Source organism: Canis lupus, chromosome 16 (assembly GCF_011100685.1).
Source record: "Canis lupus familiaris isolate Mischka breed German Shepherd chromosome 16, alternate assembly UU_Cfam_GSD_1.0, whole genome shotgun sequence".
NCBI lineage: Eukaryota > Metazoa > Chordata > Mammalia > Carnivora > Canidae > Canis > Canis lupus.
In genome coordinates, this window is record NC_049237.1 from 40,184,624 (window position 1) to 40,208,078 (window position 23,455).

General features: G+C 35.2%; 1 long non-coding RNA gene across 3 annotated transcripts; it reads right to left on the reverse strand.

The window, feature by feature from the left end:
• Window positions 1-133: 133 nt before the first annotated feature.
• LOC111090176 lies at window positions 134-21,804 on the reverse strand. 3 transcript variants are annotated; one of them, XR_005371106.1, is made up of 6 exons: window positions 21,685-21,804; window positions 11,943-12,055; window positions 11,293-11,426; window positions 5,003-5,276; window positions 4,285-4,414; window positions 134-1,037 (listed from the first exon to the last, which is right to left on the reverse strand). It is a non-coding gene; the product is annotated as an uncharacterized LOC111090176 (long non-coding RNA). The 3 variants fall into 3 exon arrangements; XR_005371105.1 differs by lacking the exon at window positions 11,293-11,426; XR_005371104.1 differs by lacking the exon at window positions 11,293-11,426 and having other exon boundaries at window positions 5,003-5,577.
• Window positions 21,805-23,455: the final 1,651 nt, after the last annotated feature.

Below are 23,455 nucleotides of genomic sequence, written 5' to 3' on the forward strand. Positions count from 1 at the left end.
GCTCTGTAGAAACAGATTGCTTAATGTGTTTATAAAATAAAGTAACTACTATATAGGACTCAATTGCTATTTGGCTTGTTTTCTTCTCTCTTCCCCCATGCATAGTAAATGAGGGAGATCTTTACAGAAGTATCCAGCACATCTATAAAATATATGATTTTAGTTTAAAGAAGATTATATCATGTAAGTTCTATATTCCCTTTGCTTTTCTACATTAAAAGAAATCGATTGTTCGTTTAGGTAAGAATGGGAACACAAAATGACAGCACAAGCCATTTTAATGGAAGCATCAATCAAAACCCAGTGTGATACTGTCTGTGGATACACAATGCGGTAGCTGAGTATAAACACAAATATGCGGGCTCATTTCTATTTCTGTGGAATGTTCAGCACAAGATGTTTTCTTGAAGGTAGGACATTTGTCATACTGTGTTTATGACCACAAAAATGGATTTGGATAGTTCTTATTTTCCTTTCTTCTCTCAAGAACAATTTAAATTAACCTAAGTCAGGTTATCTGGACATATCTTACCCTCTTGTTACACAAAGTATTCTATTTTGTTATTATTTGTATTTTAATTTTGAGTTGCATTTCCTGGCAAGTGTTCTTTCAATGTTTAAATCTCATTGCATGATGATACACTGTTGGTTACTTTGGGGTGTTTGGAGATTATGAATGAAGAAAACATTACTATGTTACTTATTGAGAAAAATCTGTCTTCATTTTTCTGGGAAGCTCATTTTCCTAGACAAAACTGGAATAAGATGGAAAACAGTGTAAACTTCCTTGCCAGGTTGGCCACATAACTCCAAGCAATCTATGGATCGAAACATGGTGTAGCCAAATAGTCCAGTTTCCTACATTAATAAAGATTTTTAGAAGAGATTGTCTATCCCAGAGAAGATAGGCTAATTCACATTAAAGAGTTGAACTAGTTATTTGTACATTAGAACCTTTGTTTCTTAAATTCCCAGCTTGATTACTGCAAATGGCTCTAGCTAGGTCTTTGGTTCCTCATTCCGTGCTCTTCTTGTACCTAAACACAAATAATTGGTCTGTTACTTCTTGGTAATTTGTGCTGCAAAATTCTCAAAAACAAAAACAAAAAAAAACTAATGAAGTACATTGCAAAATTATCTTAATATATCATCTTTTGAGTTATTAAGTTAAAAAAAGCCCTCAGTGCCCAGTAGTAATAATTATTAAAATCTTCCCCAGTGTAGAGGTTAAGAAAGTAATAATTAACACTATCCAGTAGACTCCTAATGACAAATTGTAGCTCTACAACAACGAGGTGGTAAATGTATATTTTAGAAAATTAACATTGAGCATATCGAATATATGTATACAAGCCCTCTAGCCCATAGTTTATAATGAACTCCCAAATCACAAACAACAAAACAATTTTTTGCTTATGAATATGCACCTTTATGGTCAAACAATGGTTTCACATGCAACTCTTTCTGCTTAGTTAATAGAGCTGATTTCATTCCACTTTTTGGGTTCTGAAACGATGGGGTGGAGCAGACACTGTATGTAGTGCCAGGTCATAAATTAAGAAATATTTAGTCTTTTTTTGTTTGTTTTGGGCTTTTTTTTTTTTTAAGATTTTATTTATTTACTCATGAGAGACACAGAGAGAGAAAGGCAGAGACAGAAGAGGGAGAAGCCGGCTCCACGCAGGGAGCCCGATGTGGGACTCGATCCGGGATTCCAGGATCATGCCCTGGGCCAAAGGCAGGCGCCAAGCCACTGAACCACCCAGGATCTCCAATATTTAGTTTTATACTTGGTGATTAGTTATATTTACCAAAAATACCTAACTTACAAACATCTACTGTAGCATTTTAGCTCCATTTCCACATTGGTTAAATTATACTAGAAATCACAGAGCTTAAACTAGAAAAAGGGCAATCAGGGCAATTACTAAGGAATGTGGATTAGCAGACTTTCTCCTCACTTTGTCTGCTTTGAAGGATTCTACTTTGCGATCTCAGTTTCTTATTATTCCCTGCCTTTCATGGAAAATTTTGGTAGTCTTCTCAACTCATATTAAGATGGAATTTGGAGAAGTTGGGGAAGAGAAGAGCAATCAATACAAGGGTCAAGGTTCCTGAGAGCAAGATGGGGGAACACTCTTACTGCCCTTCTTCCTGAACCCCTACTGTACTGACCGGGCCAGACCCAACTCGGAAGCATCCAGCCTGTGTAGAACCACCAACAAGTGCCCGTGGCTGAAGAAAACGTACAGTCATCTCTCTCTCTCTCATCCTGTTTATCACATCTCCTCAACACTCTCCTTCAAGCATTTACTGTTTCTCTAGTCAGTAAACTGTTCTACCCTCAGACTTTTCCACCCTCAGACTTTTCCCTCCTATTCAAACCATCAACATCTTACAGCCTCTCTCTCAGCAGATGGAAATGCTTCTTTTATTACAAAAAAAGTAAGACCACTAGGAAACAATGTTCTTAACTTTCTCCTACCAAACCTACTTATTTGCACCTGGACCCTGATCAGTCTTTCCTCAGGTTTTAAGAAAGAACTGTTTCTGCTTCTAATTAATCCCTCTATTTATGTACCATTCACTGGATAGTATAGAACTGTGTTGAGAATTTTTCCTTTTCAAGCATTTTTTCCCTAAAAGAATAATTATCTCTCTCTTCCTTTCTTCCCTCTACTCCTCCCCACTGTTCCAACATTTTCCCCACCTGGCATCATTAAATCAGACTAAGGAGGGGCACCTGGCTGGCTCAGTTAAGTGACCAACTGTTGATTTCAGTTCAGGTTGTGATCTCAGGGTCGTGGAATCTAACTCCATCCTGAGCTGCATGCTCAGCAACATGAAGTCTGCTTTCCTCTCCCTCTGCTCCTCCCCCCATGTTGCGTGCTCTCTCCATCTCAAATAAATAATCTTTAAAAAAATAAATAAGGGGCTCCTGCATAGCTCAGTCAGTTAAGCATCTGCTTTCTGCTCAGGTCATGATCCTGGGGTCCTGAGATTGAGCCTTGTGTCGGTCTCCCTGCTCAGTGGGGACTCCCTCTCCTTCTCCCTCTGCCTCTCCCCTGCTCATGCTATCTCTCTCATAAAATAATTTTTTTAAAAGTCAATAAATCAGAATAAGAGGCATTATCTCCCATCTTTAAATAAAACATCTGTCTAGATACTATATTTCCAACTAGCTACTGCCTGATTTTATTATTCTCTCTTACAGCGAAATCCTTTGAAAGCATCTATGTTCACTGTCTCTTTTGCTTTTCATTCTCTCTAAAACTCTTCCAATAGGATTTTGTCCACACTATAGTGAAACTACTGCCAAGGTCACTAAAGATCTCCAACTTTCCAGATACAAGTCACTATTCTCGACTGTCTGCAGCACTGGATCGAGTTAATCTCTCATTTATTTTTAAAGATTTTATTTATTTGAGAGAGACAGAAAGTGAGTGAGAGAGAGAGGGAGAGCAACCATGAGCTGGGTGGGGGAGCAGAGGAGAGGAGGGAGAGGGAAAAGCAGACTCCAAGCAGAGCGGGGGAGCCAGTGTGGGACTTGATCCCAGGACCCCAGGATCATGACATGAGCTGAAGACAAACACTTAACCAACTGAGGCACCCAGGTGCACCTCTCTCATTCTTTAAAGGTGTTCTTCATCTGGCTCTAGGTGTCCACTACATGGCCAGACCATTTCTATTAGTCTGTCTCATAAAATCGTCCTCCTCTACCTTTCAATGGCAGCATGAGTAGGGTAGAGCAAATCATTTTTTCCTTAATGATTTTGTATTCAGAAATATATATACTTCAGTGCTTTGTTCTAGAAGATTGAGATTCTTTTGATGAGACCAAATACAATAACACTCAAATAGAAGAAAGACAGAAACCTTTGTTACATACAGCTCAGGATGAGAGAAAGCTACCATGCAGGGCCACTTGGGAGTTGTAACAGGGACAGGATAACAAACTGAAGCTCTGGAGAGCGGCTTTCCTACCCGTATGGGGTGGGGTTAGCTAGATTTGGCTGTGTCCCTGGAGGCTGGCTAATTTAAATAACTTCTCTAGGCCCTTGGACCTAGGACCTGTCTCTAGAAGTCTGGTACCTGGCCCTGGGGAAATGAGGGTAGATGTTTTGGGCCCAGATAAGGGAATTGGCTAGGGTGTGGTAGAAGCAATCAGCCACACAAGAAGAGGAACTAACTGGCCTCTAGCCAGGGTCTCAAAATTATAGCAGGAAAGCATTAAAGAGGAGAAAAACTGTATTATGCACTTGACCTTTTATCATAAATACTCACACACATGCTCTTGTTCTGTTCTGCCATCTTTTAGTTTCTATTCTGATTCCTTTAGTTAAGACACTTTACTACTTTTTCTTTCAGATGGAGTGCTTGGATGATAGTTTCTCAGATATTTTTGTCTTTAATCCTGAAATGAAATAAAATCTTAGCTGGGTCCAGGATTCTTGAACTGTACCATTTTTCTCACAGTGGTTGATAGCTGTTCTTTCACTGTCTCCTGGCTTCCAAGGTTTTAGATGAGGATTCTGACTTTTTCCTTTGCTATTTTTTTTTTTTTTTACCCTGAATCTTATAACATTTTTCCTTTCTCTTTTTTCTCCCTGGAGTTCGAAAATTTTACAGGATGTCTTTAGGCATCATGTCTTTTCTCATCAGTCTGGTCTGGGGCTCGGAAAGCCCATTTAATCTGTGGCACCAGGTTTTTAGTTCACACACAAAAATTTCCCATTATTTTTCCTTTTATTGACTCCCCAGTCTTTCTTCTCTCTCTCTCTCTCTCTCTCTCTCTCTCTCTCTCTCTCTCTCTCTCTCTTCCTGGTAGTTATTTTAATCTTATATTAAGTCTCCTATTCTATCCGCCAAGATTTTTTTTCCCCTTCATGGTTTTGCTTTAATTTCTCTGCCATTTTTATTCTGTGCATTTGGAATGTTCCTTGTACTTCTTGATCTGCGAGGACACACGTCTGAGTAGGAAACATCCTCTCCTTCAACTTACCTCTGGTATTGTTTGGTGGATAAATCATGTTGTTAATCTACAAACATCCTTTCCCTGAGTGTACTTTATACTTGAATTCCTTTACATATTCTCATTATTTTTAACCAACTGTCATCTCAATCCCTCAGCAGTTTTACTTCTCTAGATGCATTCTGGCCATTCTTTACTTGAATGTTGGTCTCTTTTAGATCCATTATTCTTTTCTTTGTTGGACTGCAGAGGGTCAGGCCACAATAGTCCCATAGGTAGTGGAAGTCAACAGCATCTCCACCCTCTGCAGAGGATAGAAAGATTCTTATCAGGTCTCTTTATTTGGACCTCAAAAGTACCCAGGCTTCTCTTCAATGCCTCTGGGCTCCAGAAATCAGTGGCCCACTCATTACTCTTCAGTCCTTTAACATGCTTTGTTTTTTATTAGGTCACTTATTTAGATGTAAATTATCTCATCAGAATAAATGCTGCAGGAGGCCAAGCTTCTGCATGCTTCATGGTTCTCTCTCCAGTGATTGGCACATAGATAGTACTTGTTCCATAAAGATTTCTGAAGGTTTAATGAATTAAGGAAGGAGGAACGTCTGGAAGAAAAGACCAGAGAAGCTGTGAGAGAGAAATGGCTACTAGAAGAGAGAGTGATTAAGGGATGTTGTGGTGAAGAATATGTTTGAAGAAATGCCAAAAAAAAGTGTGAACAATGTTGACATTTCTTGTGGTTGTTTTTCTTCTTTCCACAACATTCCTCTGTGGACCCTGGATTGCATAGTGCTACTAATATGATTAAAGTGATTTGACTGTCTTTACGTGGTTTGTATATGATTTTAAAAGTAAAAGTAAAAAAATGAATTATATTTATACATACAAATCAATGCCAATGAGAAACTTCCAAATGGTGACATTAGCAAATCATAGATTTGATGTGAAACTTCAAACCACTTGGAATAGACTTAGCCAGGCTTAGTGAATAGTCAAATTAGTGAGATATAAGCAATTATATACATCTACTTTGGTGTTTCAGGGAGAGGAAAACACTTCTAGAGACTGTACATTACATGGATAGAAGACAAAAGAAGAAGGGAAAAGGAATTAAAAAAAAACATTTGGAAGAAGTACAAGAAAGAAAGAATATTGTTTCTCTGGAGCACAGTGAACAATTTACCTTACCAATAGTGTAGTGTGTCAGAAAAGAAAAAAAATCAATTATCTTGCCTTGCTTTTTAAAACACACTAGAAAATACCCAATATTTAAATCTGCCTTCGATGAGATTCATCTTCAAACAGATCAAAGAATATGAGAAAACATTTAGTTTTCTAATTCATTTGCCTAAGATCTACAATTGTGTGACTTCATTTAATTTTTATTTAACATGTGGCTGAGGAAGAAAGGAGACATAGGAGATCAAACAGATTCAGTAGGTAAATACATTGTATTAGGAATATCTGGGAAAGATTTGAGTTAATGCATTGTTCAGATAAGTCAGGTATGTTAAACACAGTTTGTAGTTCTTTAATCTTTATATATATATTCATATGTATACACATATACAATATATAAGTATACATATATGTTCTTTAATCTTTATATATACATATGTATACATACATATAGATATATATATTGTATACAATATATACAATATATGTATGTATACATATATGTATATATACAAAGATTAAAGATATACACACACACACACAGATCAATCTCTCTCACTATAGCTGAAGACTCTATAGGCATCCTTCCTTAAATGAAAAATTTTTAAGCCAGATGTGTTTCTACAAAAAATAATGTAAAATCTGCACATACTTATAGGCTTCATGCATACTATGTATTATTTATAGAGGGAGAATAAAGCAAAGAAAAAACCACCAGGTGGAAACATGAGAGGACCTGACTTTTGGTCCTGATTTGCATACAGCTTGGTTTTTAAACATTATGGGGTCTTAGATTTCCTTTTGCAGAAAGAGTTCAACTATATGATCCTATTGCTTTCCAACTCTAGGTTTTAATTACTAGAATAAATTTTGGCTGAAAAAAAATTCTGATCACATTTAACCTTAATTGTGGAATTTGTGTATGTGGTGTGTGTACATATATATGATATACATATGTAGATGCATGTATGAATATACACATATATGTGTATATTCAATGGTGCTCACTAAAGTGAAGACTCTGATTCAAAATGTAAAATTTGACTGAATGCAGTTACATGTTTATGGAGTCATCTATTTTTTTTAGCAACTGAGATCTAGTGAGAACCTATTACTTTGACAGCAAAGATGAGGGAATGCTTAGGTACTTGCTCGACATCTTTCATCATAGTGTTACAAATTCTGCAGGATTCACTGGCTTATGGTGTGAAGTAGGCCAGCAATGAGATATACTGGTGAACCTCAGTAAACAATATGCACCACACTTATTATGTATTACCCACAGCAATGATGCTTTAAAAACATGGTTCTTTTCCACAAGAATGTGTACACCTATCTATGCTACGCAGGCAAATAGGTGTATCACTTTGAAAGTAAATTTGAGCCATTCTTCATTTTGTCAATTTAAACTTTTTCATAGACTTGAACGGTTGTTAGAGCACCATCATTTGTGGATTTAAAAGCCACCGGTAATTTGTCCTTAAAGATGCAGATTTTCTCCCATAAATCTCTTTTTTTCTTATAGAGTAAAGTGACAATAAATGCATTGTGTGTTTCCATTCTTGTACAAAATAGAACTTGATGATTATATTTTAATGAGGGCTGTGGTTTCAATGTGTGAGCAAAGTAATTGCTTAGAAACCTTTTGCAATCTTATTCAAATCAGATTAAATATCTGAATACTACACCAGAAAAATAAGAGGACAATTTTCAACCATTCTTAGTCACTGAATAAATAGAAAGGAAGGTGAAATTGCTCATATCACACCTTATAATTATGTCTCTCCTGCTGAGGTATCCCAAAAGGTGCAATTAAAAGATAACTATACAGAAAATAATGGCTTAATTTAATATTGAAATAGAAATACAATGATTTTGAGTATTCAGAAAGTGGATTTGCTTCTTGGTTCTCCATCATAGTCATCTGCCCAGTGGATAAACTCTTCTTTGAACTAATTAGCACTAATGAGAGACACCCTTCATATGGAATTACATAGTCCGTAGTTAACCTCAGAACTTAGAGGACCTCAAACTTTATGTCAGAAACGTAAGAGGACTCTTACTTTTTAAAATTCCTTTTGTTGTTATTGTTTAGAATGTATACTTTCCACCTTTAGAAGTAGAAGAAGTACATCAAAATACTAAAATACATTTAGTTATGCTTGATATATTAATTTCCTACTGCTGTTCTAACATTACCACAAATTAGTGGTTCAAGACAACACACATGTATTATGCTATAATTCTTCATATCAGAAGCCTTAAATGGCTCTTACTGGGTTAAAATCAGTATTGACAAGGCTGTAGTCCTTCAGTAGTTTCTAAGAGAGAATTCTTTTTCTTCTCTTTTCTAGCTTCCAGAGGTCCCTGCATCCCTTGGCTCACACTCTTCTTACACCTTCATAGTGGACAATAATAGGTTAAGACCTTTACGTGTGGCCAATTTCTCAATTTGATGTTTGCTTTTCAATCTTATTATGTTTTCCATGTACAGATATTTTTATATCAGCATAATCATATATACTGACTTTAAAATATATATTCATTGTTGGTATGCCCACAAGTTATAATATAATTACATATTAGCTAAATATTTTCAGTTATTTTCTTCAAATTTTTATGGCTTAATTGTTTTAGTTTTAACTAAAATACATATTTTAGTATATTTGAATACATAAGGTAAAAAGATAAGAAAATTAAAATTAATCCCTGCATTTTAATAATTTAATTTATTCTAATTAAATATTTTGAAAAAAAAAACAATACTTTTCAAATTCATTTCAGTAGAAGGCCAGTATATTATGAAAAAACTCTTTACTCAGGTAACTTTGGAAATATTCATTCAGTTCAGTAGGATTAGTTACTTCACTGCTTTTAGGGTCTCTAATGTGCTCATGCTTTGTGAATTTCTAAGAAAATGAAATATGAGGTGATATTTCCTGAATTTGGCTATACAGTCCTTTCTCAAAAGTAGCCTTATGTTACAAATGATTTGCACTTTGAATAATTATACATAGCATTATTTTGATAAATGATAAAATGTGAGGCAGTTTTTAAGTTATTTGTGCTTTATTTTTTGCAATAATAGGAAGCATTTATTTCCTAAATTTCTGATATACTGAAAAAAGTGGAAGAAATTCAGGGCCAACTATGGAGTTATTGATATAAAAATAGTGTGAAATAACTTGTTTGCCTGATTTCTAACTTCCCCTTAGATCTGTCATCTTGTTAAGTAAACTACATTGCTTTCACATTGTCAGTTATAATTATTAATTAGGTCTCTCAGTGCCTAACACAGTTCCTCATATGTAATGTATACATAATGAATAAGGAATAGATACATCATTGTTGTCAGATATATAGCTGGGATCTAAAAATCAAAAATCCTGTTAAACACTATTCCATTTTCATTTTTTTTGCTTCTCAAATATTTATTTACATTATCACCCATGGTACTAGGTTGGCCATTGTGGGGATTAATTCTCTGTGAAGTTTCCTCTCAAAGTCCTAGCAAGAGAGAGAAGAGTTGTATTGAACATACTAACATATGGAACAAGCTATGTTTTGTTGGCATTTCCCTTCGTTTTCCAGATTTTGATTTCAGATCTTCAGATCTGTCTGTTTAGAGGAGGGAGAGATTGCATTTAGTTGGGGTAATCAGTCAAGACTTCTTGGAAATGTTTGCATTTTGGCTGACCTAGAAGGATGATGAAGATAATTCAGAGTATAAATGCTTTCTAGGGCTGACTCAGATGCCACAGTATCTATGACAGAGACAAGAAAAAATGGAGCACATATGGAAAAAAAAAAAAAAAAAAGTACCACTATTTGCCCAGAGAATTGAGATATGTTAGAACTAATGACAGTGATTTGGAAAAGATAAGTAGGGGCCACAGTACAAAGGAGATTTAGTAAAAGGGATTTAACTTTTCTCCAATTGAAATGTCTTTTCTTGTCAGGCTCGAAAATAGAGAAAATTACTTCAGTCTGTTACTTCTCTTTACTACACTTTTAGTGATGTCTTGAATGAGATAAACAGATAAACTAAATGTTTAGAGACTACTGTTTACTAACTCTTGAAGACCTTCAAATTGGGCCAAACCTCTTAATTTCTTTGTAACGAATTTAAAATGCAGACACATATTTATACTATCTATTACAGAAAGAAGCAGTGTTAATAATTTAGAAATGATCTTCCATGTTGGTAACTTTTTCTCATTAAAATGCTATGTGTTTCTCACAGGATGGTTGTGAAAAATGAAGGTGACCGGACACGATCACATCATCTAACTTGTGCTTTATGGATAGTGTGTGACCTGATCCTAAAATCAACCATTATTATTTTCATTTTCCAGATGAGAAAACTGAGAACCAAAGAGGTGATAGAATTTGCCCAAGGTTACCTAGCCCAGTAAGAGGCAGAAGAGTAGGAGTCCAGGGAATTTGATCTCACAGTCCAATCCTATCCTTATAGAAATATACTGCCTCTGAAGGAGTGCCAGAGCCCCTGATACATAAAAGAAACTCACTAAAGTCTCACAATTCCCTTTTGCTTTAAATTCTCTTTATTTTGCTTTGCTTTCTTTTCTTTCTTGTATATTAAGTATTTTGATGACATTCTGCTATAGTGGGGAGAGATAGAGAAAAATGCTTTTAGAAAACCTCTTTTCCATTCTTATTTTTTAATGAAAAACATTAGTCTTCTTATGTCACACAAACAACTTTAATGTAAAGTACAGGCATCTATATATCAAACATTAACCAATATATGCATTTTGTAGGGAAAAAAATCAATAGTCACAATCATTAGGTGTGTAAGTAAAGTTACCAATCATTCCTTCTCTACACAGTTTTCCCAAGGGAACTAAGTACACAAAGAAACATGGCAACAATGCTAGGTAAGAAGCTGCCACTATAGTATTACCTGGACTAGAGTCGAATACCTCAAGGGCAGAGTTCTGATAAAGTACTGTTGGGGCATGCAGGGTGCTGGATGTGAACAAAGCATCTCCTTTCCATTAGCCTAAATCCTAATCTTATTAATATGCTTCCCCCTACAGGGGTGAACAATCCAGAGTGAGAACCAGTCTGCTTTAGCTGTGTGTACAGAGCAAGAGCACAAAAAGAACTAGTTGGCTTACTGATTTCAGCTGGAGGCGGCAGGAAGCTGGAGTGAGAGGTGCACACAGAGGTGTGTATTTCAGGCTGCAGTAATTCTGCTCATTGATAAATATGGGCCAATCAGTGCCATGGAATATGATCAAGGAATGGAAAACTGGAAGGAACAGAAGGGATCTCACTCTACCAAAAAAAATCAACACTTTAAGATAGCTTAAAAAAAATTCAAGCTCAATTGTTAGGCAGGCAATATACTAGCATGGATCATACCTAAACTCTAGGAGAAGAATTTACAAATAAATTTACTCTTTAGTTATCTGAAAGAAAAATTTCCTTCTTATGAGATAACACTCAGTTAAATCATTATATAAAGTGTCACAGCAGATGGAATTAATGGATAATAAGCTTATTTGGAGTTGCTTAAAAAGTGAACATAACATTGCGCTTGCTGGTAAAGACGTTTTACTTATATTCATTGATGTTATAGCTTTAATATGTTGGGTGTAAAAAAGTAATCACATATACAGAAAGTATATACACACAGAAATACACACACGAAGTACTAACCCAGAAAGACTATATGACAGAAAAAAAAAATGTTTCTCAAGAATAAATAGTACTCTTAGCTCCAAGATAAATGTAACTATATGAAAAGTAATTAAACAGACTCAACCTTCATTTATATGTTGAGAGAAAACAGCTCCAGGACAATACAGTTCATGTGTTTTCAACCATATTCACATTTTTCATATCCCTAATGTATTCAGGAGTTCTCTGCATTAAGACCTGGAAATGAGCAAAGGATTTCAGTGAGCATTGCCTAAGAAACCCTCCAGCGATTATCTCATTCTATATGTGGGTACACATTTAATTGATTTTCTATTTGTAGGCTATTTTTATAATTTTGTGACTTAGAAATTAATTAGCACACAGCTATTGGAAATGTAAACAATATTTGTCTGTAGTTACACACATGAATTTCATTCTGTGGAGATACAAGAAATTTCTGCCATGTACAAAAGATTTCATTTTATTGCCTTAAGAGATACTAACCTGATTTGATTAGTATCATTAAGCACATTTGTTTCAGCATGTACACACACACACACACACACACACACACACACACATATATATGTTCTTCAAATTCTCTTTTAACTAGTCTTTACCTATTAATAGTTTGTTCATTAATCCCCCAATTGAATAAAATTGCTGAATGTATTTTATATTTGCATGAGATTTCAGTTTTAACTTTTTGAAAGTTATAAATTACCATACACACATAAATCAATAAATATATTGATTCAAATGGATGTACATTAATAATTAATGTTACTGGGAAGTGGTTCAGAGTGATCATAATAGTTATTGAGTTTCTTTATGACCAATGCAATGAGAACATTCTTCCCAACTCTGCAAGAAAATGTTATAACTTTTTGCCAGATACTTTGCTATGCATGGCCACTTTACAACCATACAAGCTGTGTACTATATAAACATATGGGTGCAGTTTACATAGATGCTTCCAGGAGTTGTACAATATGGCAGCTTTGTTAAAGTGGAATAGTAACAGGGACACCTGTTCTAATAATAATGAGATGCCTGGGTGGCTCAGCAGTTGAGTGTGATCCCAAGATCCGGGGATAGAGTCCCATTTGGGATCCCTGTCAGGAGTCTGCATCTCCCTCTGCCTATGTCCCTGCCTCTATCTGTCTCTCATGAATAAATAAAATCTTTTTTAAAAAAGTGGGAAAAAAAGTGGTATAGTAACCTTTATTGAACACACTTTTTTTCAGTTAAAGATTTGATTTATCCAAGTACCTGAAAACATTATATAATAGACACCGCTTTGGTTTAGATGTCACTTATTCTATGCTATGAACCACAGACTTACTGCCAAATTGTTTTCAGAAAACTTAAAATGGCACTGATAGTTTATAAACTGTATACCTGATAAAAAAAAATGAGAAAGACAATTTAATGTTTCATCCAGATCCAGACATGCATCAAATTAGAAAACAGCTCCAACTAGCAAATGGGTATTTCATGAAGATATTTTAGAAGAAATGGTTTGTTATGGACAGTTCAGAAATGCTTCCCCAAAGAGTGGATGGTTTTTTAAAAAGTTTCAGGTCATAGGCCTTGCAGAAAACACTGCCACCCAACATACTGATTCATGGCTAGGAAACAAGGGTCTTCCAGGGTCCGTGTGGCTGGGTGGGTGCCTTTACAATCATGTTTTTGTGCCATAACTAAGGGGGTCCTTTGGACTGAACAAAGAGCAGGTGGGGGCTGTACATCATCAGTTACAGTGGAAGGCATTGTAAAAGACGATCCAAATGTTCATAGAGAGGGCAAAAGGTATCATAAGCTCTTCTTTCATGAGCTCCCACATGCTGACATATTCTTTCCGCATCTACCTATAGGCACCATTTTAAATGTTCTATGTATATGCATATCTACTTTTTTGGTTTGATTTATAAGGAAGTGATAATAAAGCAGCTTAGTAATGTGTGGGCTCAGGGCAGGGTGGGGGGGCGTGGAGTAGGCTGATGTGAATTACCTTATGAACCTAACAACTATAAGAAATCTGGGGTGGTGGTGATAGAAACGACTTCTTAAGACAAGCATTTGGACAAACAGAAGCATTTGTTCTTCCTAATTACTAAATAGTTCATTTCCATAATTCCAATTGTTTTTCTATTTCTTTAGCTTTTAGTATCATTTTTCTTTTTTTTTTTCATTTTTCTTTTATCAAAACCCTATAGGCATTAATTTTTAAAAATTTTTTTAGAGAGAGAAAGAGGGGGAGGGAGGGGCAGAAGGAGAGAGAGAGAGAGAGAGAGAGAGAGAGAAAGAGAGAGAGAATCTTAAGCAGGCTTCACACCAGTGAAGATCCTAAGGCAGGGCTTCATCTCACAAACCTAAGATCATGACCTGAGTCGAAATCAAGAGCCAGATGCTTACTGACTAAGCTGCTCAGGCATTCCCTAAGGAAGATTTTTTTTAAAAAAGAAATACAGAACAATAAGTAGGAACTATAGCCAAAGAAGGAAGATTTGCTTCTTTAACACATGCTTTTAAATTGATTAAAGCTTCACAAGAATAGTGAGGCAATCTAAAATACAGTTTTGACAGGTAACTATACTATTCATGTCAACATTAATCCATGTAAAGTGAGCATCAAGGTCAACTATCTAGAACATTTTAAGTTAATTTCAGCATTATTGAAAGAATGGCAAGATGGATCCTTTATTTGCACATATCACTATGGGATTCAGTTTAAAGTACTATATTTAACAATCCTTGAAGGTTTTTGAAAGAAAATTTGATTATTTTATTAAATAGTATTAAATCTAATAGTATTTCAAAATGTGAAGGCACTTAAAGATCTTATAAATTCACCCCCATTACATCTGAATATAAGCAAAAAGATATTCAACTATGCCCAGATTCTTATTCATTTCTAACACCAAAAACAAAGCTCTCACTACTTCTTTAGTCAACGTAGGATATCTTTAAAAATATCTAATTTTTAATCAGCTCTTCCTTCAGTTGAGCAAAATCCATCTTCAGATACCTACCAACAGTTGGGCAAGGAGTTGAATATAAAACTCTAAGCTGAGTTTCAGAAAGAAATAATAGAAGTGGAAGGAAAAAAAAATTTCTAGAGTCGGTAGGAGAAATAAATGCCCAGATTTAGTAATGCCAGCAAGTCTCAGTACACATACATCCAAATGATCTGTAGGCACACTGTACTGAAACTGCAGAACATCTAAGACAACAATCTTAAAAGTAACCAGAAGGAAACATACACTTTAAAATAGAGAATTAGACTTAAATCTGACCTCTTACTACAAAACAAAAGCTAGAAAGCCAGGAAATGATATTTTCAAAGGACTGAGACATAATATTTGTCAATATATTGTTGCACAGTGATTATATTCAAAGCAGGTGAAACCAAAGACGAAAAACAGACTTCTCCACCAATATTTTAACTATATTGACTGGACTTTAGTCAGAAAGGAAAAAAAAAAAAAGTCATAATGACCATACTATGTGTGGTGGCTGCAGAAACACAACACCCTGATCTGCTGCTGGGGGCATAGTGGACAGTAGATCCCCACTGTTGCTCTCTGGGTGTCACTGGGTTTGCTTTGAACCTTTGTTATACAGCTTGGTCCCAGCAAATGACTGAGCACAGTGGGCAAACCTGTATAGGCCTATTTGCTGGGCTTCTGATGGGCAGGAAGGACTCTAGATCAACCTAGCAAGAACTTTTCCCAGACCTGTATTACAGTTTACTACTCTACCTACAAAATCTCCTCCCTTATTTGTAACCTTTCCTATTGTATTAATGTTGCTTTATTAGTAACTTTATGAAAAACTTGTAGTCTATACTTCCCTATGGAAGAACTGTTAACTAGTAATCTGCATGAGGATCGGTGGTCTATAAATCATGTAAGGAGACTTACTGGGATTTCTGAAGGGATCAGTGACTTGGGATAGGTCTCTGTTTTAACATATTTCTTAATGGGTTCAGAATGAAAATGGAGAGAGGAATGGTCTTAGTAGAGCCACCTTGAATCTGTAACATCCAGCATAATGCTGTGCATAGTAGATAATCAAAACTGAAGGAATAAGTGAGTTCAAATCTGTCATTCCCATGATATTTAATAACTGCATAAAATTTACTAAAGAATTTTACAACTTTACAATACTAGAGATTTAATCTACATTAATAAGTATTTATGTTTTTCAGGCAGACAATTGTTCCATTATTTTTCTTTTCACCAGTCCATTCACAGGAAGGGAAAGGATTTTGCCAGTGGCCATTTTTGAAATTCTCATTTAGCTGAGCACCATGGGAAACTGCTACCCTCATTTCCTGAAAATGCTTTGACTTTTACAGTAAAATGAAATCTGCAGTAAAACTTTTCCTAATTAGGTAATATCTGCTGTAAAAAAGAAAGCCATAAAAAATGTAATATTGTGCACTCTGGAAAACCTTGCCACTGACAGGTCTTCTGCAGCAAGGCTGCCAGCCCAGGGATACGAACCCTAAAACAGGCTTGTAAAGGTTACTAACAATGCATGGAATCCTCCTTGTTGTCATTTCCATCTGCACTTTTGCATCAGTCTTATTTTTTAATCACATTCTCGCCAACATGGAGAGTGTTCTTAAAGCTTCTGTGGAGTTCTTAATCCATATCCTGCTTTATAATAGACAGCTTTCTTTGAGGGGCTCTGGCTTGAGGATGCAGTCACATGGCTACACACAGCACCAGGTCAGCTTGGATCTTTTTCCATGCTGTTGACATCTGATTGAGCTCTCTCCTTTCTGTATTCTCTTTACATTTCATTCCCCCTTCAAATCTTTGTTTTTCCCACTGAGAAGAGAAAGCCTGACTTTCAAGTGGAGCTTGAGTGTTTACTACTCATGTTGATGAGTCTCTCCTGTGAAAATGGATTTTGCTTTCCTTTCAGTTTTCTCCTCTATTTTCAGTTCAAGACAATCCTGTGTTTACAGACAGATAAAATCATCTTGTCATCAAAACCCGGGGGCGGAATAGTTAAGGCTATTGAGACTTCCAAGATGCTAACATGATGATGTAAAAGAAATTCTTTTTCTTTTTTTTTTTTTTTTTTTTTTTTTTTTAAATAGGCTCTACACCCTATTTGGGGCTTGAATTCATGACCTGGAGATCAAAAATCTCCTGCTCTACCAACTAAGCCAGTTGGGTGCCCCTAGAGGAATTTTCAATTACAACTCGAATCATGATGTAGATATATTATTTGTAGCATGTGGTAAATCAATAGTTATAAATAAAGAACACAATTTTGATGGAGTTGGGAGATTTGGGGGAGTGGCCAAGGGTCTCTTACATGCATCTCTACCTTTGAGTCCATGCTGACTCCACATACTTTGTGCAGACTCACCCCAGTCCCAGGAAATTTAGCACAATCTCAGCTAATTTAGAACAATCCAAGCTGATTCAGCATATCCGTGACTTATGTTTAATAATCAAACAAAAGCAAAACTAGATCTAAGCTGTGGCTATTTTTTATTTTTTAGCTAGATATCTTGTGCCTTCAGAGTTCTATTCTAGTAACAAATCTAAGGTTTGAGAATATTCCTAATTGGAGACAAATATCCCTAGTGATAAAAGTAAAGCTTTATTCCTAGTAATAAAAGTAAAACTTTTATTAAAATGAGGTATGGAAAAAAATTACAATTATGCATGTGGTTCCATAATTCCCACTTTCAAGGAACAATAAAGTAGAACCTCAGTAACTCATCCAGACTAGTCCCACTTCATAGATCAAGTGAGACTAAAACAGGGTATCTAGGAGGTACACATTTAGAAAATTCTAACAGGCATGGGATAAGAACCAGGTCTCTTGCTTATCAGGGCAGGGAATTTTATCATTATTTTCTAATTTTTTTACTTTATGACTAAAAACAGAAAAATAAATTTAAGTTAATGGAGCTAGGCCCATCATACTTAATCCTTAAAGATTAAGATATATGCAAGAACCTTGGACATGTTTTTTTAATCAAGAGTTTATTTACTGTTAGCAGCATTTTTTCTTGCAGTATATGGTATTAGCAAATGCTATTTTAAATGTCTGGATGTGGCATCATTACTAACACTTAGGGTTTTTTATGGCTTTTTATTAATTTTAAAATACTATGAAAATTTTCAGATGACAATCTAACTGGACAAAGGTACCTATTTCCTCAGCACAAGTGCTCTGAAGAGGACTAACTTATTCCAAATGTAAACATTTTTTCACCCCTAGGCAGATATTACCAAATATATTATTGTTTTCCAAAAAGGTTTCATGCCAACAGCATGTTCAATCCCAGCCAGCTTCACACTCTACCTTTACTAACATTGGTGAGTGTTCCTAAAACAGATTAATGAATTTGATCAAAATGTTGCCATATGACAATCTTTGTTTATAAGTGTTGAGATGTGTCCTTATATTTGCCATCCAAGTTCTATTCATCTCCTGTATATTTTTTATTTCCTTTTTAAAACTTATATATTGGTTGCTTACCATGTTTCTGACTCTATAGATAGCTCTTTAGAGAGAAGAGAATACAAATTCACTTTTGTATTATTTACAAAGTTATGTTCCAGTCTGTTTTCTCATATTTGCAAAAGTTTTAGGTGATTCTTTTCAGTATTGCTTTCCACCCCAAACTTCAGAGGTTAGATCAATACTGAAAATTATTTTCTGATTTTCTTTGACTGGTTTGCACAATTCTTTCCTAATTCTATACAATTTTTCTTTCAAATTAAATGTTTTAGTCTCAAAAATCTTGTCTTAAGGTTTTCTCTACTTTTTAAGTCCAACAGGACAATTTGCAAAGGAGCCAATCTGTGCACACAAACCATAGAGCATATTAAGCCAGCAACATGGTAGGTATCTCATCAAGATCTGTTGCTATCTCAACATAATTTGGGTTCAGTTAATTCTTTCTGCAATGTGTTACATTTTTTCCCCAGTAAATAAATGAACAGAAATCAAAAAACTTTTTCTTTGAGGCCCAGATGGAAAATGGCTGAAGTTCAGATTAAATGTTTCCACCAGCAGTATGCCCAGCAGGTGAGATAAATTCTAAGCCAGAGCATGAAAGAGATGGTAGACTGAAAAAATAGAAATTGCAAAGCTTACAGAAATCAATAGTGTGTTATAGTCTGTGTGAAAAGCAGCAGAAACAACTTTTAGGCTAACTATTGGAAAGCTGTGTCTGAGGACAAATTAGCTTTACTTTTAAGAGCTAAATGACTTGAAGGGATTCATTTAATACTTTTTTACTTAGGCGAGGCCTAAGTTAGGAAAGTTGAGTGGAGAATTAAGGCTTGCCCTACCATACATCCTTTATCCACTATGCCTTGTCTGCAATGGCCCTCCCTGAGATTTCCGGCAATCCATTTCTTCCTCTCCAAAAGCACAGATCAAGAGGCAAGTACTTCAAGAAGCTTTAACTGTTTCAACTCATTCAATATTGTGATTTCTTGATATGGTGACATTCTTCACATACATTAATATACATATATTTTATATTTGCTATTGGGCTATTATAATTATCTCTGGATACAGCTGAATGAAGATAGCCATTACTGACTAATCACACTGAGAAATCAGGCCAAACAATACTTTCTCATAAAGTGGTTGGACACTGTTTTGGGTTGAATTCTTGTGATCACAACTTTAGCTTTTCTATTTTTCTATACTTTTGCAACTATAGATTTTATCTTAGATGATTTATATTAAGAGAAGTACTATTCACTTGGAGCTTACTAATTGTTTTTTATTTATTTATTTATTTTTATTTTGAAATAGAGCAAGTAAACAGGGGGAGGGGCAGAGAGAGAGAACCTTTCGGACAGACTCCATGCTGAGCATGGAGCCTGATGTGGGGCTTGATCCCATTACCCATGAGATCATGACCTGAGTTGAAACCAAGAATTAGATGCTTAACGAACTGAGCCACCCAGGTGCCCCTAAATCTGTTTGTTTGTTTGATTGTTTGTTTTAGATTTTATTTATTTATTCATGAGAGACATGAGAGAGAGGCAGAGACACAGGCAGAGGGAGAAGCAGGCCTCCTGTGGGAGCCCGATGTGGGATTCGATTCTGGGACTCCAGGACCACGCCCTGGGCCAGAGGCAGACACCCAACCACTGAGCCACCAGGTGTCCCTAAATCTGTTTTTTAATGTAATCTTTATAGCTTGAGGAGATGATTGAAAGCAAAAATGAATAAAAAATTTCAAATTTGGACATATTTAATGATATACAATTTTAATTTATTTCCTTTTAGGGAAAATATGTAACAGCAAACCACTGAAATTACATTGCAAAACACTGAAATATTTCTTTAGATTATATTACCATCCAGAGTTGGTCAACAGTGATTACATTAACTTTGGACTTAGTTTCTTTTGCAATATTTAATATTGTTTGCTACTCAGGAATACTACAATTAAAAAAAAAAGAAACAATTGTTCCTCTAGTGTTGTGAAAGATGAAGTCTATCCTTTCCCTAGATCTCATCATGTTAAGTTTAAGATTTTCATCCATTCAGTTTCAAAAATATTGCCTGCCAACTCTACTCCATAGCAAGGGTCAACAAATGATGGCCTGTCACTAGTGTTTATCAACTAAATAGTATTGGATGTAGTTACATTCATTTATTTGCTTATTGTCGATGGTGATTTTCACACTAGAAGAGTAGACCTGAGTTGTTGTGACAGGGAGCTTCCAGCTGGCAAAGCCTAAAATATTTATCATCTAGCCCTATAAAAATAAAATACTTATTGACGATATAGGAACACGGAAATGGATGAAAAAGGTAAGCATAATTCCTGCCCTTATAAGAGGAGAAACAGGTATTGAACAATCAAGGAATCAATTCAATTGCAATAAGAACTATGTAAGAAAATTCAAGTACAAAAAAAAAAGAAAGAAAGAAAGAAAGAAAGAAAGAAAGAAAGAAAGAAAGAAAGAAAGAAAGAAAGAAAGAAAAAGAAAATTCAAGTACAAATTCTTATTTATGTAGACTTTTAGACTATAGATCTATGGACAAATGAGAAGTGTATGAATACATGTTTCATAAAAATTATGTAGAATATTCAGATATATTTATAGATTGAAGGAAAATACCAGTTATTGATAATTGATAGTTTAAATGTTTCTATCATGAATCCTATGATAATGGTAAGGAGGAGAGGAGGATGGTTATCATAGATGTTCTCTTTTAATTATTGTAGTCATAGTCATTTTCAAAATAGTTGGTTAATAAGTATTATATGAGTAACTGAAACTTTTGTTTTATATCTATATCTATATATATTTACCTAGTTACAGCTGTTTTTAGTTGTTCAATGAATTTGTTTATATTTTCCAAATCTTTCTTGCAAAGATCCCTTAAGTGGTATACAATAAAAGAAATACAGGTGATGCAACAGAAATAGAAAATCAAAACAAAGATAAATGATACAGATGTCAGCCATTATATTCAACATAATTTTACATTTGACTCTGAGCTTGCTCAAAATTATTATAAGAGAAGCCTGATTTGTTATACAGTTTTCTATTTGGAAGAGAAAAAGCAAACCATATCTTTTAGGAAAATATAAAACTTCCCTAGGATATTTTTGAAATTTATTTCCTGCCTGGTGAAAATTAGTTTAAAACTTTAATATGGAATTGATCTTTATTATATTCCTCTAATCTATAAAAACAAAGTATCTTTGTACTTGTGTGCATGATACTTATTAAAATATTCTACATATTTCATATTATACTTCTTACTTGTCCATAAATATATGAGAATTTAGATAAGTTAGAATTTATACTTGAAGTTTCCTATATAGCTCTTATTGTTATCGTACTTACTCTTGTGACTGTTTGATAGGTCTTCTCTCTGAGAATAGGATGCACACACACATTACATTATATTTTACTGTCTTCCCACATCGAAGAAAGTAGTTTTACATCTGTCAATGATAATAAGATACAGGAAGATTTCTGACGTAACTGATAAGCTATTCTTCAGTGGCTTTGTACAAGTGTTGACATTTTCGTGGATCCAAAACACAGATCATGGCTGGCCTATTCTTTCAATGTTCAGATTCTTCAGGATTTCAATGCTTAGATTCTTTAAAAAGGGGAATTCTCTGGTGGCCATGGCTTTGGAAACATCATTTTCCTTAGAACCTTTTTTTTTTTTTTAAGTCTAGAAAAAAATTGCTTCTGGGGATCAGATCTCCTGTTTTATTTAAACAAGGATTATGAAATTCTACCACTCGTTACAAGTGAGTATCTACAGGTGGTTTAGTTGTCATACTTCAAATAAATTCTGTCAGTGAATCCATCATGTTTTCTGGTAGTTTATCTGCTCTACTTTAAAAAGAGAGGTTCTAGCATAATCCCTTCAGAGAACAGTTTCTTAAAAACACTTTCTCAGTCCCTATTTCAGATACTCAATTTGTAAATATATTTCTTTTTTTTTAAGATTTTATTTATTTATTCATGAGAGACACACAGAGAGAGGCAGAGACACAGGCAGAGGGAGAAGCAGGGAGCCAGATGTGGGACTTGATCTCGGGACTCCAGGATCACACCCTGAGCCAAAGGCAGACACTCAACCGCTGAGCCACCCAGGCGTCCCTGTAAATCTATTTCTTACTTTCTTTTTTAACTCTGTTCTTTTTGATAGTAGACAGAGTGTACTGATCTTTCTGCTTAAACTTAAAATGGCATCAACCTATCTTTCTATGTGAAATCTCTAATTTTGAGATATTTTTCATAGCATTGTTAATAGCAACTTACAAATTAGGAAAAAGCCATAAATGTTCAGGAATTTAATATTGCTTAAATAAAGGAATATTAATGCAGTCCAATGCTATGTGCTTACTAACAGTTTATGTAAGAATATCTAAAGACAGATGTTAAATGGTAAAAAGGAGAAACAATTTTGTGTAATTTATGACGTGTATGTGTATATGTGTGTATGAAAAAAGATGTATTTTTTAAAGATCAAAATTAGATTCACCCATTTACTGTAACAGCAGCTATTGCTCGTCAGTGGAACTTTGACTAACAATGACCTCATTGTGCTTTTCTGTAAATAATAAATGTATTTTCTAACTATAAAAGGATTATTGTTTTTTAAATTTAAGAACAAACGGAGTTTGGAAAAGGCTATGTTTAGAATACTTGCTGAACCTGGTTGTCATGTAAGAGAATAAAACAACATAGCTGTAGAAAATGTGCCATTTGTTTGCTTTTAGAAGGGAAGGAAGAGCAAGGGGTGAGGGATGGGGAGAGTGGGTCAGTGTGATCTTAGAAGATCACACACGCTACAGCATCAGCCTCCCTGCAAATTCTCAGAACTTGGGATGCCTGGGTGGTTCAGAGGTTGAGCATCTGCCTTTGGCCCAGGGTGTGATCCTGGAGTCCTAGGATCGAGTCCCACATCGGGCTCCCTGCATGGAGCCTGCTTCTCCCTCTGCCTAGGTCCCGGCCTTCTCTCTCTGTGTCTCTCATGAATAAGTAAACAAAATCTTAAAAAAAAAAAAATTCTCAGAACTTTAAAGTCATCAAACTGGTGAAGTTCTGCCTGTGGAGAGACTGGCGAAGAGGGAGAGGTTTTGCATCTGGATGG